At 42.8% G+C, this 18114-nt stretch overlaps 1 pseudogene across 1 annotated transcript; it reads left to right on the top strand.

The window, feature by feature from the left end:
• Window positions 1–411: 411 nt before the first annotated feature.
• Window positions 412–15864, top strand: LOC311086384 (E3 ubiquitin/ISG15 ligase TRIM25-like; annotated as a pseudogene). The gene is made up of 5 exons (XR_014609638.1): window positions 412–1045; window positions 10524–10619; window positions 10715–10948; window positions 11870–12029; window positions 14964–15864. The product of XR_014609638.1 is annotated as an E3 ubiquitin/ISG15 ligase TRIM25-like (transcript).
• The last annotated feature ends 2250 nt before the right edge of the window (window positions 15865–18114 follow it).

The following is an 18114-nucleotide window of genomic DNA, read 5'->3' as shown; positions in this document are numbered from 1 at the left end:
ACAACGCTTCCCTGCCATTGATGAAATGTTCCGGGTTTTTAACTGTTATATGGTAGAGGGCGGTATTAAGAATTACAAATTACATTACAAAATTGCATTACAAAATGTTCTGGTATTAAGCATCTTCTGAAAGATTACAGAATCTTCTGATCAAAACACATTAAAAAAAGAAGCAGAAACAAGCGATAATGCTTATGCACGTGGATTTTCTCAAGTGTTGATAAAAAAGAATGAATGAAGCTAGAATAATATTTAAAACTAATTTCGATGTTTTTACATAAACACAGCAGTAAAGTGACTCTCCTTCACCAGGAATGAGGAAGCTGCTTTACAGACACTCCTGTTTTACACACGTCACTCAAACACAGAAGCAGGAAACTATTTCAACTCCTCAGTTCAGAGAAACAGAAAATGAAGTATTGTTGAGCTGTTGTGTGTTTGTGTCTCTCTGTATTCATGCAGTAAAATGGCAGAAGCCAGAATTTCAGTGGATCAGAATGAGTTCACATGTCCAGTGTGTCTGGATCTCCTGAAGGATCCAGTGGCTATCCACTGTGGACACAGTTACTGTAAGATCTGTATTACAGACTGCTGGGATCAGGAGGATGAGAAGAGAGTCTACAGCTGCCCTCAGTGCAGACAGACCTTCAGTCCAAGACCTGCTTTAGCTAAAAACACCATTCTGGCTGAAGTGGTGGAGAAACTGAAGAAGACTAAACTTCCTGCTGACTGTTACGCTGGAGCTGGAGACGTGCAGTGTGACGTCTGTACTGGAAGAAAATACAAAGTCGTCAAGTCCTGTCTGGTGTGTCAGGAATCTTACTGTCAAACTCATCTTGACCGTCATGAGGAATTTCCCTCTCGTAAGCCACACAAAGTGATTGATGCCACTGGACGACTGCAGGACATGATCTGCCGTAAACATGATAAAGAGCTAGAAATGTTCTGTATCACTGATCAACAGTGCATCTGTGTGTGGTGTAAGGAGAGTGAACATAAAAACCACAACACTGTATCAACTGCAGCACAGAGGACAGAGACACAGGTATGAACTGAGAGGGATTGATCACACAGAAATGAAAGTGTCTTCATTTACTCACTCATTTACTCATGTTGTTCCCAACCAGTTTGACTGAGTTTCTTCTGTGGAATATAAAAGATGATATTTTGAAGAATGTCTCGTCTATTTTAGTTTATACATTGAAAGTCATTGTAAGTCAATGAAGTAAAAAAGTTTCAAGCTCCAAAAAGGATAAAAAGCATAAAAGTAATCTAAACAACTAGTGGTTAAAGAAAGAAGTAAGTATTGACATGCACTTGTAGTGTACTTCAAATTAAAAGTATATTTAAAAAAAAAAACAACAACAACAACTGTACTTGCAGATAATATAATATTAATGAAATGAAAGGCCACTTAAGTGCACTTTATAAAGTACACTTTTTTATAATGTAAAATTAAAAGTTTTATTTTAAAGTACATTTTAATAATATTTAATATTTCAATTTAACTCAAAAGAATTATGAAACTACATTATTTACTTAAATCTTACTTAAGTGGGTCACAACAGTCACTCTTAACCCTCTATGATACGGTGTTGCCTCCAGGCAACATAGTCTATTTTAGCTTTTTTATAATAAAAACGTAATAAAATTTAATTGGTCAATGCTCTCTAAGGGGAGGGGAACTCAAATACTAACCGATGAAAATGCAAAAGAGTGACCCACATGACCCACAGGGGTCCATTTTGGTCCCTCTTTCAGCACACGTGCACATGTCACATGGCTCCACATTTTCTCCACTGAAAAGGGCCTTTTTCACTAATTTCTGTCCAGATAATCAATTACAAAAAATCAGAGTCACCTTCATTGGTAAGTAAAGAAGTATTTTCAAAAACTTTAAATTATATATCATCAAATATTTCATAGGAAATTACATAAAACTGCATGTTGCCTCGAGGCAACATTGTACCATAATGGAATCACATAAGGCCATACCAGGCATACTAGGTTTGAATACTTGAAAGTATATTTTATTTGTAAGGAAAGAAGTTTGAATTATCTAAATGTATTTGCATTTTTGCAAACTGAAAACTCAGCATGGTTCGACGGGACATTTGGCCACTATAGTGGGAAATCAGACAAATAGTGGGTTTGTGGGACGAGGGCGTGGCTTGTGAGTGGTCAGCGGGGGCTGACTGGTCATTTGGCCACTATAGTGGGTAATCGGACAAATAGTGGGTTTGTGGGACAGGGGCATGACTTGGGACCGGTCAGGGGGGTCAACGGGACATTTGGCCACTATAGTGGGCAATCGGACAAATAGTGGGTTCGTGGAACGGGGGTGTGGCTTGGGACCGGTCAGGGGGGTCAACGGGACATTTGGCCACTATAGTGGGTAATCGGACAAATAGTTGGTTCGTGGGACGGGGGCGTGGCTTGTAAGTGGTCAGCTGGGGTCGAGGGGACATTTGGCCACTATAGTGGGTAATCGGACAAATAGTGGGTCCGTGGGACGGGGGCGTGGCTTGTGATTGGTCAGCGGGGGTCGACGGGACATTTGGCCACTATAGTGGGCAATCGGACAAATAGTGGGTTAGTGGGACAGGGGCGAGTGGCGCCAAACTGAGGATGAAGGCGGCGCTACTTCTGGGGGTCTCGGATAATCGGGGGGCTCCCGTCAGGCCTCTGGGGGGGGGGGTCAGGCCCCCCCTGACCCCACACGGGTCATTAGGTCGGCCAGGGAGGTCTTCCACATGTTTGATCTTGCTGTTGTTGAGGCCTGGCTCCTCTACCGGAGAGACAGCAGAGTTAGGATGAGGTTCATATTAGGATAAGGTTATGGTGATTGTTAATGTTTTACCTTGAAACAACACCGATTGTTTTGATATGATAACTTGATGATACGATGGTTTGTAGTACTTGCGTTCCACGATGGTACAATGTTGCCTGAGGGCAACAGCTGGATAATAAATGTTACTTTTTATTAAATATGAAATGTGTAATTCATTAAAAACTTGATAAATATGTTTGTTCAAGTGTTTAGTTAAAGAAATTGATGTTTTCAATAAATATATAAATTTTTTCTTCATGAAAATGTCAAATGTTTAAATTTGTCCATTGTGGTACAATGTTGCCTTGAGGCAACAAACTTTTAATTAATAAATAAATGTAAAAAATAATGATAATGTTTATTGATATTGTTATAGTGTCCATTTTTAAGTAGGAAAAACATAGCAAACTATTTTTTCCTCACTGATATCATATTGCGTACCATAGAGGGTTAAGTTCAGCTAATTGCTTTATATTTACATTTAAACTATAATACATTTTCATTTAATAGCAATTAACATGCAATTACGTGTCTGAAAACATTACGTTCAGTTCACACTTATTTCACAATTATATTCTTTTAAAGTATATAATTTCCAAAATAAGTGCACCTTTTAAAATATGCTACTTTTAAAAGAGCCAAATTTTTAATCACAAATCAAATCAAATCAAATCATTGTATGTGGAGCCAAAATCAAATGTGATGCGATCTGGGAAAACCCACCACATGGTGAAATTTGACATATTACAATAATATAATATGTTCCCTTTCGTCAGCAGGGAACTCCGACGCCTCGTCGGGGGAGTTCCCCTGACGAATTGGGATCACGCTAGGGAGACCAATTGCCTACGAGTGAATTAAAACGAGCCAATGAAAATTGGCATGCAGGATTTGCATTCCGCAGCCCGCCTACCAGCGCGGGTATAAAGGCGGAAGCAACGCATGGATAGTGCTTTTAGCTTCGGAGCCGACCGATTGTGTCCTCTCTGAGTGAATGAGCTTTAAGATTGTATCTATCTTACGCTCTACGAGTCTGCTGTTTCGGAAAGGGATCTCTCTTGGTTGGTGAGACGGCGTTTCAGCGACCGCGCGATTTCCTGTCTGCCGGCTGCGTCTACACGCTGTTAATTCAAAAGCTGTTTTTACAGCTGGTAAACGGTTGAGTGCGCACATCGGGCTTGCAGTTTCCCCGCTGTGTTGCCGTGTTGGGTCCCTGTGTGCTTCAGCACAATAAAGAGAGTACTTTCTTCCTGAAAGAGCAACACGAGTGAAGATCGCGTCCTTTTCAGGATGACGTTTCACTCGTGTGTTTCTGGATGCGGTCGTTTCCTGTCCTCATTTGACGGCCACGTTCATTGTTTCACATGCCTAATCAGTGTGTGAGACTACGTTCGTGGGTGGTTCATGTTCTCTCAAGAGTGCATGACCACGTCGGCACGTTGTTCGTCTCCCCTTTCTCGTAAAGGCTTGAGCCGCTCAGCGTGCCGTGTGCCGTCGAGGCTTTGAATGGGATTCTGGTCCTTCTCATCATGGACCAAGCATTTCATTAGGGGCCCCAGGGGAGGACAGATGTCGATCGCTACATCGGAGAGAGGGCTGTTATTCTCTGAAAATGATGCTGAGTTCCTACTGTAATGGTGTGTTCTCGTGCTGAAGATTCAGACTTGACAGCCACACTTCCTGGGTCTAAAGTGCCTGGATGGGTGTGAAAAACTTTGGCAGTATGGAAGCATTTTGGTGCCAATATGGCAAGCCAAACATGCCTAAATCTGCAGAAGTTTTTTCTCTCTCACTACCCCTGCACATTCAGTGCACGTGGGTAGTTCTGATTCGGGGTGGAACTGCGCTTAGTGACTGACCGTGATTAGTCACAGCGCTGGCCCTCGGTCAGACGATGTCCACACTGGTGGTCCAGAAGCATTTCAAAACAGCCCGCTCAGAGTTCGTTTCCCCCCCAGCAAAGGGAAGGGAAACGACCCTGAGAGGAGCGACCCAGAGTTTGTGATGTCTGCTCTTTGGGAGTGCGTGTCATCACCACTCCTTCCCCCGGAGGAGGGCCGGGTGGAGAATCCTTTGTTGGTGAATTTTCTTTCTGTTCCGCCGCCGACCAGTCGGTCGGTGGTACCCAAAACCTCAAAATTAAAAGAGCAGTTCGTCCTCCTCTGGGTCATTCACGGTTGGGACTGCCAACAAGCAGTCTCTCCCGCTCGAGAGTGGGACGGCAGTGTGCGCCACCCTTGGGTCTCGCCACTCCTGTCTGCCGCTGGGCAGGAAGGCGTGGAGACCAGCAGCCGCCCTCGGGCCTCGCTCCTTGTCTCCTCCCCTTCCCTCGCCAGGTGACAGCCCGCAGCAGAACACTTTTGGGTCTTCTCTGCCATCTGTCCCCCTCTCCTCAGCTCTCAGATAGCAGTGGCGCCACCTCGGTCACGCCACTCCTGTCTGCCGCTGGGCGGGAAGGCGTGGAGACCAGAAGCCGCCCTTGGGCCTCGCTCCTTGTCTCCTCCCCTTCCCTCGCCAGGCGACAGCCCGCAGCAGAACACTCTCGGGTCTTCTCTGCCGTCTGTCCCCCGGTGGAAGCAGGTAGGTGTTGTCCAAGTACACACCCAGACCCCGCTCTCGGCCGCTACAATGCCACCGGAGCCGTGTCCCTGCCTTCCACCTCGCTGCCCCTCCGCGGGTACGCCGCTGGTGCGGGTGGGCTCGTTGCGGCGGTTTCTCGGAGCCTGGTTAGCGCTCCTGAGACCGTTGCGCTGGCTCATCCACACCATCCGGCTCGGCTACGCAATTCAGTTTGCACGCTGGCCTCCCAAGTTCAGGGGCATCCACTTCACCCGTGTGCGTTCGGTGGATGCTCCTGTCTTGCGGAAAGAGATCGACGCCCTGCTGGCGAAGGACGCGATCGAGCCGGTCCCTCCAGCCGATATGAGGTCAGGGTTCTACAGCCCTTACTTCATTGTACCCAAGAAAGGCGGTGGGTTACGGCCAATCCTGGATCTGCGAGTATTGAATCGGGCCCTGCAAAAGGAAAAAAAGAGTAAGCTCCCGTTCAAGATGCTCACGCAGAAACGCATTTTCGAATGCATCCGTCCCCGGGATTGGTTTGCAGCGATCGACCTGACAGACGCGTACTTTCATGTCTCGATTCTTCCCTGACACAGACCATTTCTTCGGTTTGCTTTCGAGGGTCGAGCATATCAGTACAAGGTCCTACCCTTCGGGCTGGCCCTGTCGCATTGTTCCCATGAGAGAACAAGGCGTTCGCATTCTCAACTATCTCGACGACTGGCTCATTCTGGCACACTCGTGAGATGTGTTGTGCGATCACAGGGACATGGTGCTCCGGCACCTCAGTCAGTTGGGGCTTCAGGTCAACTGGGACAAGAGCAAACTCTGCCCCATGCAGAGGATCTCTTATCTCGGTATGGAACTGGACTCGGTCGCCCAGACTGCGCGCCTCACGGAGGAACGCGTCCAGTCGGTGCTCAACTGCCTCAAGTCTTTTCGAGGCAAGTCAGCGGTCCCACTGAAACGGTTTCAGAGGCTCCTGGGGCATATCGCAGCCGCAGTAGCGCTGCTCGGTCTGTTGCATATGAGACCGCTCCAGCACTGGCTTCACGATCGAGTCCTGAGGTGGGCGTGGCAGAGCGGCACGTTCCGGGTCAAAGTCACCCCGCACTGTCGCCAAACCTTCACCCCTTGGTCGGACCCTGCGTTTCTACGGGCCGGAGTGCCCCATGTCCAGGTTTCCAGGCATGCTGTGGTGTTCACAGATGCTTCTGCCAAGGGCTGGGGGGCCACGTACAAAGGGCATGCAGTCTCGGGTCTGTGGACGGGGCCCCAGCTGCATTGGCACATCAACTGCCTAGAGTTGCAAGCAGTACGCTTAGCCTTGTATCGCCTCAAGGGGCTTCTCAAACACAAGCACGTACTGGTCCGTACGGACAGCACTGCGACCGTTGCGTACATCAACCGACAAGGTGGTCTACGCTCCTGTCGTATGTCGCGACTCGCCTCCCACCTCCTCCTATGGAGTCAGAAGCATCTGAGGTCGCTTCGTGCCATTCATGTCCCCGGGGAGCTCAACCGTGTGGCAGACGAGCTCTCACGGCTGCCTCCCCTGCCAGGAGAATGGCGACTCCATCCCCAGGTGGTCCAGCTGATTTGGCAAATTTTCGGAGCTGCGCAGGTAGACCTGTTTGCCTCTCTGGACATGACCCATTGCCAGTGGTATTACTCCCTGACCGAAGGAACTCTCGGCACGGATGCCCTGGCGCACAGCTGGCCCCGGGACTTACACAAATATGCATTTCCCCCAGTGAGCCTTCTTGCACAGACCCTGTGCAAGGTCAGGGAGGACGAGGAGCAGGTCCTTTTGGTGGCCCCGTATTGGCCAACCCAGACTTGGTTCCCAGAACTCAAGCTCCTCGCGACAGCCCCTCCTTGGCCGATTCCTCTGAGGAAGGACCTACTTTCTCAGAGACGGGGCACTCTATGGCACCCGCGAACAGACCTCTGGAAACTCCATGTCTGGTCCCTGGACGGGACACAGAGGTTCTAGATGGCCTGCCACAGGCAGTGGTAGACACCATCTCTTCAGCTAGAGCCCCCTCTACGAGGCGCCTCTACGCTCTGAAGTGGAACCTATTCGTCGACTGGTGTTCTTCCCACGGGGAGAACCCACGAACTTGCCCGATCAGAGTCGTGCTCTCTTTCCTACAAGAGGGGTTGGAGCGTAGGCTGTCTCCCTCCACCCTTAAAGTGTATGTTGCCACAATAGCCGCACATCACAATGTAGTTGAAGGTAAGTCCGTGGGGAAGCACGACTTGGTCATCAGATTCCGCAAGGGTGCTAGGAGGCTAAATCCACCTCGCAATTTGCACCCTGTACCCTCTTGGGACTTAACTTTAGTGCCTAGAGCGCTCCAAAGTCCTCCTTTTGAGCCTTTCCCGACAGTAGAGCTTAATTTTCTGTCCATTAAGACAGCGCTCCTGTTAGCATTGGCTTCCTTCAAGAGGGTAGGGGATCTGCAGGCATTTTCGGTCGACGAATCGTGCCTAGAGTTCGGGCCTGGCCTTTCTCATGTTTTATTGAGACCCCGGCTCGGATATGTGCCCAAGGTTCCTACCACTCCCTTTGCGGACCAGGTAGTGAACCTGCAAGCGCTGCCCCAGGAGGAGGCAGACCCAGCCCTAGCTCTTCTCTGTCCCGTCCGGGCCCTCCGGGTTTATATAGACAGAACGCAAAGCTTCAGGATCTCAGATCAGCTCTTTGTTTGTTACAGAGGCCAGCAGAAGGGGAAGGCTTTCTCCAAGCAGAGGTTAGCCCACTGGCTAGTGGATGCTATCACCAGGGCTTATGAGTCCCAGGGTGAGCCCTGCCCACCCAGATTGCGGGCTCACTCCACTAGGAGTGTTGCCGCTTCCTGGGCTCTGGCACAAGGCGCCTCGCTAACAGACATTTGTAGAGCTGCGGGCTGGGCGACACCGAACACGTTTGCTATGTTTTATAGCCTACGTGTGGAATCTGTTTCCTCCTGAGTACTTGCTACGGCCAGTAATTAGAGGGAATAGGTGTGTCGGCTTGCGACGCTATTCCATGAGCGGATACGTGCGTCTTTTTGCTCTGTTGGTTACCCAACAAACGGCTAACCTCATGAGTTCCCCCATCACCCCCTCCGGTGCCAGGCGTTGCGGACCGCCCGGCACCAGGTCTGCTACCTTCAGTAAGGAGTTGCTAGTAGACTGGGTGCCTTTTCCAGTGGTCCCTGCAGCGACCATGATTGCCACGTGCAGTTCAGCCGTGTCTTCCCCTTGACAGACTCATTCTGTCGTCCCTGTTGAGTACGCTCCTCACTCCTCTGGACTGGGACTACCTTCAAGGACTGCCATATGTTTCACTACCCTACGTGGTTAGTACATGTGTGTATTTGAGGGCCTTCCTCTAGGCTGCCTCAGCTTCCGCAGCGTTTTAATTCACTCGTAGGCAATTGGTCTCCCTAGCGTGATCCCAATTCGTCAGGGGAACTCCCCCGACGAGGCGTCTCCGTTCCCTGGACTCAGGGAACGAGGGTTACCATACGTAAACCGAGACGGTTTTGATACCATATTAAAGCTGGTTTCAAGCCCTTGCCAAATCTTCCATCGCTTGTCTGTAACAAAAGTTATGGTTATCTGAAGTCGGCTGATCACTATGATTTTCAGGAACGGAATTTTGAGAAAAACAGACATTTTTTAGAAAATTACTAATTACTTGCTAGCAGGACGACTGGCGCTCTTTTTTTATTTCCTTTTTTTTCATATCACATATTTTAGTAATCATCATTGATTAGGTATCATTCGAAAACTTACAAACTCAAAATTCATCCTGTGGAAACCGTTTTGAAATTGGACGATTGAGATCAAGATCTTTTAAGCGAGCAGCTACTTCAGAATCTGTTCTCTTGTGCTCCGCTCCGCATCTCACAATAACGCTGGATAAAAATAAATATAAAAAAAAACTTGCTTGCTCTTGTAGTTTACACAGGACTGGTGGGACCTTTACTCTGTTATGTGGTTTATTTTGATAGGTGAACTGTCTTTGTAGTGTTAAAGGTGCTCTAAGCGATGTCACGCATTTTTAAGCCAAAACATTTTTTGTCACATACAGCAAACATCTCCTCACTATCCGCTAGCTGCCTGTCCCCTGAACACACGGTATAAAACGCGGTCTCTGTAGACAGCCCAGGTTCCACAAACGGCAAGAAAAACAAACTGGCCCAGCCTTGGCCACGAAACATAACAAACTGTTCCAGCCAATAACCGAAGAGAAGGATTTGGGGTGGGGTTTGGGGAGTTAGTGCACGGATGAGGAGGAGGGAGGGTCGAGCTAGCCTCCGTTTTGTTTGACAATACTTTAAACGTCAACAAGAAGTGACGTCACCCAACATCACTTAGAGCACCTTTAAGAGAAGGAGAGATATGGGCGATTTTTTTTTTTTTTTTTTTTTTTTTTTTTTTTTTTAAACCTCCGCTCCGCCGTGCGTGTTCTTAAAGAGAAAGACACAGTCTTTTCAGCTTGCCACTATAAATCGCTATTTTTCTGCACTAAACTAGTGAATTTTCCCAAGATATATTCGGAGATGATAGACAAGATGTTATCGAATAATAATTTAATGAAAACCCAATTTTGTCAAAAAAAATGACATTCTATCTTTTTAGACATTACTGAAAACATACCAGCGCCACATCCGACGGGTTTTCCCAGATCGCATCACAAATATGATGACATCAAAAACATCAAACTTCACTGGTGTTTGTGTCATGACATCATGGTGTTTAGTCATGTGACTGTGACATGAAAGAACCAATGACGTTTGATGTTATTGACATGTCACCATATTTTATTTGGCCTCTGTAAACCGCTGAGACATTCTTCTAAATATCTTCTGTTGTGTCTCACAATAGACAGAAAGTCATACAGGTTTGGAGCGACATGAGGGAGAGTAAATGATGATACTAATGATATAAAACTAGGCACTGATGAAATACTGCTGACATTCATTTCAGGAAACCATGAATCTGTGGTTTGAACCAGACAGTAAAAACTGACCATGCAAGATCTTTAACCACTTCACCAACTCTGGATTCATGTAACTTTAATGTTTGTATGACAGTAGTTTTATGTGTCATTCCCTGTCATTGGTTTGTCCTCCAGAAACAGCTGAAGGAGACGCAGATGAAGATCCGTCAGAGAATCCAGCAGAGACAGAAAGATCTTCAGCATCTGAGAGAGGCTGTGAAGTCTCATAAGGTGAGTCTGGAGAAGAAGAGAAGTTTGAGACATCTCAGTTTGGACTCTGTCAGTCGTGCTGAAGCCACTGTGTGATTGTGATGTGTGTGTAACAGTGCTCTGCAAAGACAGCAGTGGAGGACAGTGAGAGGATCTTCACTGAGATCATCCGCTCCATTGAGAGAAGCCGCTCTGAGGTCACACAGCGGATCAGAGATCAGGAAAAGACTGCAGTGAGTCGAGCTGAAGGACGACTGGAGCGACTGGAGCAGGAGATCAATGATCTGAGGAGGAGAGACGCTGAGCTGGAGCAGCTTTCACACACACAAGATCACATCCAGTTCCTGCAGGTAACAGAGATCTAGAAGAACAGGGTCATAGTGGACTTGAGCAAGATCCTGCTATGACAGAGAAACATTTCATGAGAGCAGAATGAGCCGTTGACTGAGATGTTGTCAGGAATTCAGTCAGATTCAGTCAAGTGTTGTGTTATCATATAATCATCAGTCAGACTCTCATCTGATCATCTTCTGTTTAAAGAGACACACTTACAAAGCCCTGGGAAATTTACCATTAAATATTAACTCAATTTTCCTTCTGGTTTCTTCTGTCTTGATGAAATCAGTGAACTTGATGGTATCAATATCCAGCCAACTAGATTTTTCATCATCTTTTTAATGAAATCTTTTATTTCTACTAAAATATATTGGCACCAAAATTGGGTCAGGTGATCTTCAAAGTTGATAATATTGATAATGTTGATAAAATTAAACAAACAATTTTCAATAGAAATTACATTGAGTATATTTTAGTTTATCATAAATGTGTGTCAGTTCAAAGCAGTAACTTTAACCATATTTCAAAGACAATAGAAATAATTCTGAAATTACATATACAGATACTTAAATCCTACTTAAGTGGGCCAAAAAGCTCTCTAAATATTAGCTAATTGCATTTAATATAAATTTATACTATAAGACATTCATTTAATTAAAATAATTATTTTAATTAAAAAAATAATGAAGTTTCTCAAAGCATTACATTCAATCTGCTCTTAAGTATATATATTTATATTATTATTAAGTGTCAAACACTAGAGTTTGTAGCATTAAATTATGAATATGAGGAGAATGTGCTGATTGTGTGAAAGTGCTGGATTGAAGCGAGTCACTGAAGAGAAGTCAAGTCAACAAGAGCCGCTCAGATCTGATATAGTGCAGGTTATTGGCTGAAGTGTGGAGATGATGAGTTTTGATTTCTGTTTTCTGTAGAGTTTCCAGTCTCTCTCAGCACTTCCTGAATCTACAGACGAACCCGACGTTTCCTTCAGTTCTCTCTTCTCTTTTGATGGCATGAGAGAATCTGTCCGTCAGCTGAGAGACAAACTGGAGGATTTCTGCAAAGAGGAGATCAAGAAGATCTCAGACGGAGGTAAAGTCCTGTGCCTCGTTTATACAGACGTGTGGAGAAAGATCCCAAATCTGAACGTACAACCGTTTCTGAAATGTTCCTGCGATCCATAAAATCTCCTTAAATGTTTCCCAGTTTTAAATCACAGTTATTAATAAATTAAATTCAAGTCCATCAAATCCTCCTACAGAACGGCCACAAATATCTCTTGATGATTCAGAAATACGGACTCATCATCGTGGACAAGCGTTTATATACACATGACGGAGGATGAAATCCATGGAATTTAGGATCAATCCGATGTGTGTGTTTTATAAATGAAGCCCCTGGAGATTATTAATCTGCTCTCAGAAATGAGTCCATCATCTAATATTATAAAGAGCATCATATTAGAAATGTCTTAGAAATTAAAGTATTTTGTCTGGTCATTTCTCTTCACACTGTTCATGTGTGTTTATTTCCACAGTCACTTTCACCAACATTGTAATGAGGAGTCACCGGATTGAGGATCCATCTGCAACTTTATTAATACAGAGTCGAAAACAGGTACAAGCAAGGTCGAGACAGGCAGCAAACATTCACAGAACAAAGGACAGGCAAGAGGTCTGGGCAAGCAGCTGACAATCGTAATCCAAAAGACAGGCAAAGGTCGAGGCAGGCGGCAAGGAATCCAACAGCGAGAAACAGTCCAAGATCAAACACAGAAAATAATCCACAGTAGAAAATGCTCAGAAATGATCACCACAGCAAATCAAGACTTCGCAATGGTGGTGTGTGTGTGGACTGCTTAAATAGTGTTTGTGAAATGAGTTGCAGGTGTGTGTGTGTAATCAGTCCCAGGTATGAGGGCCTATGGGATTTGTAGTCCGAATAGCAACAGTCAATATTCTGGTGAGAGCTCCCTCTGGTGACCTAGAGGAGGCGGAGAGGAAGCCTCTCCTGTAACAAACATGAATCCCACGACCAGGAATGACTTCCTACAATGTGAGTCACTAGAAAACAAGCAGAAAAACTCACTGAATGTGTTCATGTTCTTCCTGTAGAAGGAGAAATAAATCATGATAGAAGAGTTTTATAATTGATCATGTAAATGATGATTTGCACAGGATATTTGGTCAGCTGTACTGAGACACTGAAGATACATTGAACATTGATTCATGAAGAGTTCAGATACATTAAAAGATCAGACAGAACTGGCACAAGTCAGAGGCTATGCCAGTATCAGCAGTGTGTTTTGCTTCCTCAGTCAGTGCATTTAAGTTTAAATGGATGCATAAAGGTATTAGATATTTAGGTATCCATTTGAGCCCTAATTTAGAGAAGATAATGAATTTGAATATGGAACCTTTGCTACAGAAAATACAGGCAAAATTAGATGGTTGGAAAAAATTGTTGTTAACTTTATGGGGAAAGATTAATATAATAAAGATGGTGATAGCTCCACAGTTTAATTACATATCAGGGATGGTCCCTATTATTATGCCTCAACAGATCTATAAACGATACAATTCTATGATTAAGAATTTTTTATGGGAAGGTAAAAGACCCAGGATTGGCTTTAATAAATTATGTTTGCCTAGAGATAGGGGAGGTTTAGCATTACCGAATGTAGAGCTCTATAAAATAGCATTTGAAATGTCTAAGATCGCTAGACACTGGGGGGAAGATGATTTAGATTTAGATTGGGTATTAATAGAACGACAACTTACTTCCCCCTTCCGGCCAATAGAGGCCTTTTCACAAAACCCAGAAGGGGACTTTCAACATCATATGGCCAACCCAATACTGCTTCATTCCAAAGAGGTTTGGAAAATCGTTCACAAAAAGTGTAAGATTTCTCACTTGTGTCAACATTACTCATCAATATGGAATAACCCTTATGGGAAAAAGCCCTTGTTTTGGGGACAATGGTTTAGAAGTGGAATACGTACCCTAAATGATTTATTTAGTAATGATAAGCTTTTATCTTATAACAGTTTAAAAGAAAAATGTAATTTGGCAGGCCGGGATCATTTCTGGAAATATTTGCAGATTAGAAATTGTTTGGTGGCAAAGGTTTCCATGGGACAAGAAAAGAATGTTTTAGAAAAATTTTGTGAATTACCAAGACCCCTTCAAAAATCATCTAAATTTTATCAACTCAGTTTAAGGATTGCTGATAAGAACTGTGAAAACTTGAGATTGATTTGGCAAAGAGACATTAATAGTGATATAGACAAGGACATCTGGGACAGAGTTTTGTCCTACAGTGGAAGGTACATAAGGGAAGCAAGAGGTAAATTTATCCAGTATAAGGTATTACATAGGTATTATTATACGCCAGTTCGACTTTTTAGAATGGGTTGTTTGAATGATAATAAATGCTGGAAATGTAAACAAGAAACTGGCACATATATTCATGTTCTTTGGCAATGTTCTAAGATTAAACCTTTTTGGGAAATTGTGTTGAAATATCTTGGAAAATGTTTGGGATTTGACCTTCCATTTTCATCAAGGATTTGCCTTTTAGGAGATAAATCTGAGATTCCTCAGATTAAAAATAATGAGTTTTCCCTTGTTACTGTAGGTGTAATTACGGCAATACGATTGATACTTCGATTTTGGAAAGATATTCAATGTCCTTCATTAAAAATGTGGATTGAATTTATGATTGAGAATGTATCATATGAAAGAATGTTAGCTAAGGTGAACGGAAATCAAATAGATGTTGAGATGTGGGAGAACTTTATTCAGATGGTTGCCTCGAAGGATGACTGATACTGGACACATGATGGAGTTGAGACTTGTCTACACTGTTGTGCATTGAAATGTAAATTCTATAATTAGTATTATTATTTATTATTATTTTGTCTTTGTTTTGTATGAAGGTTTTTTTTTTTTTTCTTGTTTTGGTATGTTTTATGTATTAAGAAAACCAATAAAAACTTCATTTATAAAAAAAAAAAAAAAGATCAGACAGATTCATAATTCCTGTTTCTGATGTGTTTTCTCTCCATCAGATTCCCATCAGCTCACTCTGGATCTGAACACAGTGAATAAACACCTCAGTCTGTCTGAGAGGAACAGAGTGATTACTGGCACTGACACAGATCAGCCGTATCCTGATCATCCAGACAGATTTGATCAGAGGTGGCAGGTGTTGTGTAGAGAGAGTGTGTGTGGACGCTGTTACTGGGAGATTGAGTGGACTGGGAATAGTGTGTGTATATCAGTGTCATATAAGAGCATCAACAGGAAGGGATCGGGTAATTGGTTTGGAGGTAATGATCAGTCCTGGAGTTTGTACTGCTCTTCCTCCAGTTACTCATTCTGGCACAATAACATACACACTTCTCTCCCTGTAAAGCCCATCAGCAGAAGAATAGGAGTGTGTGTGGATCACAGTGCAGGAACTCTGTCCTTCTACAGCGTCTCTGACACAATGCGCCTCATCCACACAGTCCAGACCACATTCACTCAGACGCTCTATCCTGGGTTTTGGGTTGATTCTGGATCATCAGTGAAACTGTGTTGATGTTTCAGAACAGATTGTAGAGAGATTTTACCCATAATACTTTGAGCTGCACGATAAATCAGTAACAGTGAGATACAGAGACTCTTATTTTAATTTTCTTTAATATCCTAACTTCTGTCTCAGAAAGAACAGAATAAATCTGTGTGTGTGTATTAAATCCTTTATAGAGACAGGAAGAATGGCGTGTGTGTGTGTGTGTGTGTGTGTGTGTGTGTGTGTGTGTGTGTGTATCAAGCTATAATTGTATTGATGGAAATCATATTCATTTAGTTTTTATTGTAGTGACACATAATAATTGTAATATTAATATTAAAAGTACCTTTCATTTGAAATTATTAAACACAAACAAAATGAACAGATTGAGGATAGTGTGGTTTTGAATAATGAAATAACAGAAATTATTGTTAACAATGTAAGGAGTGAAGATGTGGAAAATGACATTAGTAGTGGAGAAAATAGTGCTGGAAAACAATCACAGTTCAAAATGTGAGGAAAATTGTGATGCAGAAGATGAGGGATGAAGAAGCACTTTCTGAGATTTCAGATATTGGGTCACAAGGGGTGGAAATCATGAACTCTTTACAAGAAATAAATGACTTTCACAACGTTTGATAAAGTTGTTAATGTAAAATAGTTCTTTCCAGATATGGAGAAATATATCAGTGTTGTTGTAAAAAGCAGTGAGCTCTAGTTCTGGATAAACAGAAAAGATTCCAACTGAAAAAGATGCAAATGAAATTAAGGAAAAGAAAAGTGCAGCTTCACGAAAATATTTACTCTGTGCTTTTTCTTTTCATACAATACAGAAATAAAAGTGCTTTATAATATCAGGGCAGTTATGAATTTGAAAAGGTTTAAATTTTTTATTGTTTTTAATAAGCTTATTGTTTTGTGACCTCATGTTTGAAAGAGTTTCAAAGTATATTGTGAGATCGGTGTTATAAAAGGTAATATATGAGGGTTTCTTTTGAGTTATTTTTGACTTATGAATATAAAACTTCGCCAAAATAATTAAAAGATAAATAATATAATTTTGTTTTTCAGAAAAAATATGGATTTTGAAAACAAAGTAAAATGTCATGAGGTTCTAAATTAAGATTTCTGTTTCATTTTTTTTTGTCATGTCTATTTTAAAGTCAGTCCTAAAAGAAATAGAAAAAGGGCAAACATAAATGTTCAATAATCTTCAAGTGATGTGTTACAAAAAGTACATTTATCACAAACAGTATGAATAAATCTAATGGCTGCATTTACAGGATGAATAATTTTTTACATTACTTATTTTACTTTATTAGAAATAACATATTTATAGGGTAATGTCCAAATGCTGTGCCAAGATATACAATAAGGTTTAAGCCATTTTGATTTACATGGAGGACTGGATCCGACATTAAAGGAATTTCTTATAAAATTGTTATTAAAACCTTTATCAAATAAGGAGAGACCATTTTAAAAAAGTTGTATTATTAATATCTATGCCTGAGAATTTGGTTCAGATTATTATGCCATTAGGGATAGCCTTGATTACTTTATTAAATTATTTTTCATTTACAAATAAATCATATTTTGAAATAAAATTAGGGTACGTGTAAATTGCCCATTCTTGTCAATAAGCTGGTTTACAATTAAAATGTTTTGCTGAACCCAATTCTCCATGTACAATGACTTCTTATTATGAATTATATTACCATTTGTAAGAAATTGTAGTCTGCCTCGACCCAGATTCCACTCCAAACTATATTTTAGAATGAGCTCATCCCCAAAATGGCTTAATTATCATAGAGATTAAGGCAGTCAAGTTATATTGTTTCTTGACCATTTGGGTTGATCACATCCTGAGCAAATGGTAGTCAATTGTAGAATGGGAATGGGTGTGGGACACAGAGAACCTTCTCAGACAATGGGGTGTTACAAATTCATTAGCATACAGATCACAGCTGTTGCAACAAGAGCAACTTAATTTACATGAAGAGTGGTAAAACTGTAACTGGATAAAAGGTTTGAGATTTGGATGCTCTGGGTTCATTCTGACGCCGGTGAACCCAAGGTGCTTTGTGTACCTTGCCACTGCTATGCTGTAATAAACTTCATTTTTGAGATCTTCGACGTCCACATAATTTTTTCTTACACATTAGTAATGGCTTGCTCTAACTGTTGCTCTGGTCTAACCATGAGACTCTCTGGAAATTACCCTTTAGACAGGAGGAGAAGCTCGCAGTCAATCGGGGGGACGTGAAGGCATAATAAAGTCCGATAAAGTCAAGGGAAAAGCCCATAGAGAATCATAAAGTTGCTCCTGCTCCTAGCTCATGGACAGCTCCAACTCACACTCTCCGTCTCTGCAAGACTCGGAAGGGAATGATTCAGATTTCTCTTGGCACAGCTACTAGAAGACAGACAGGTTGCTCACGTCACATCCACGTCGTCAAGCTCAGTTTGAGTCTGCGCAGTACACTCAGACATCAGGAAGTGGGTGCTTCTAATGTGCTTCACTTTTCTCCGTTGAAACCTATGGGGTCGCTGTGTCCAATTTATATACTGTCTATGGAATTTACTGTCGAATTTGAACCACTGAATTTGTGGAAGCAAATT

This window comes from Abramis brama, assembly GCF_963993115.1.
Source record: "Abramis brama genome assembly, chromosome: 1".
Classification (NCBI taxonomy): Eukaryota; Metazoa; Chordata; class Actinopteri; order Cypriniformes; family Leuciscidae; genus Abramis; species Abramis brama.
The sequence above is the reverse complement of the archived record's forward strand: the minus strand, read 5'-3'. Positions and strand labels throughout refer to the sequence as shown.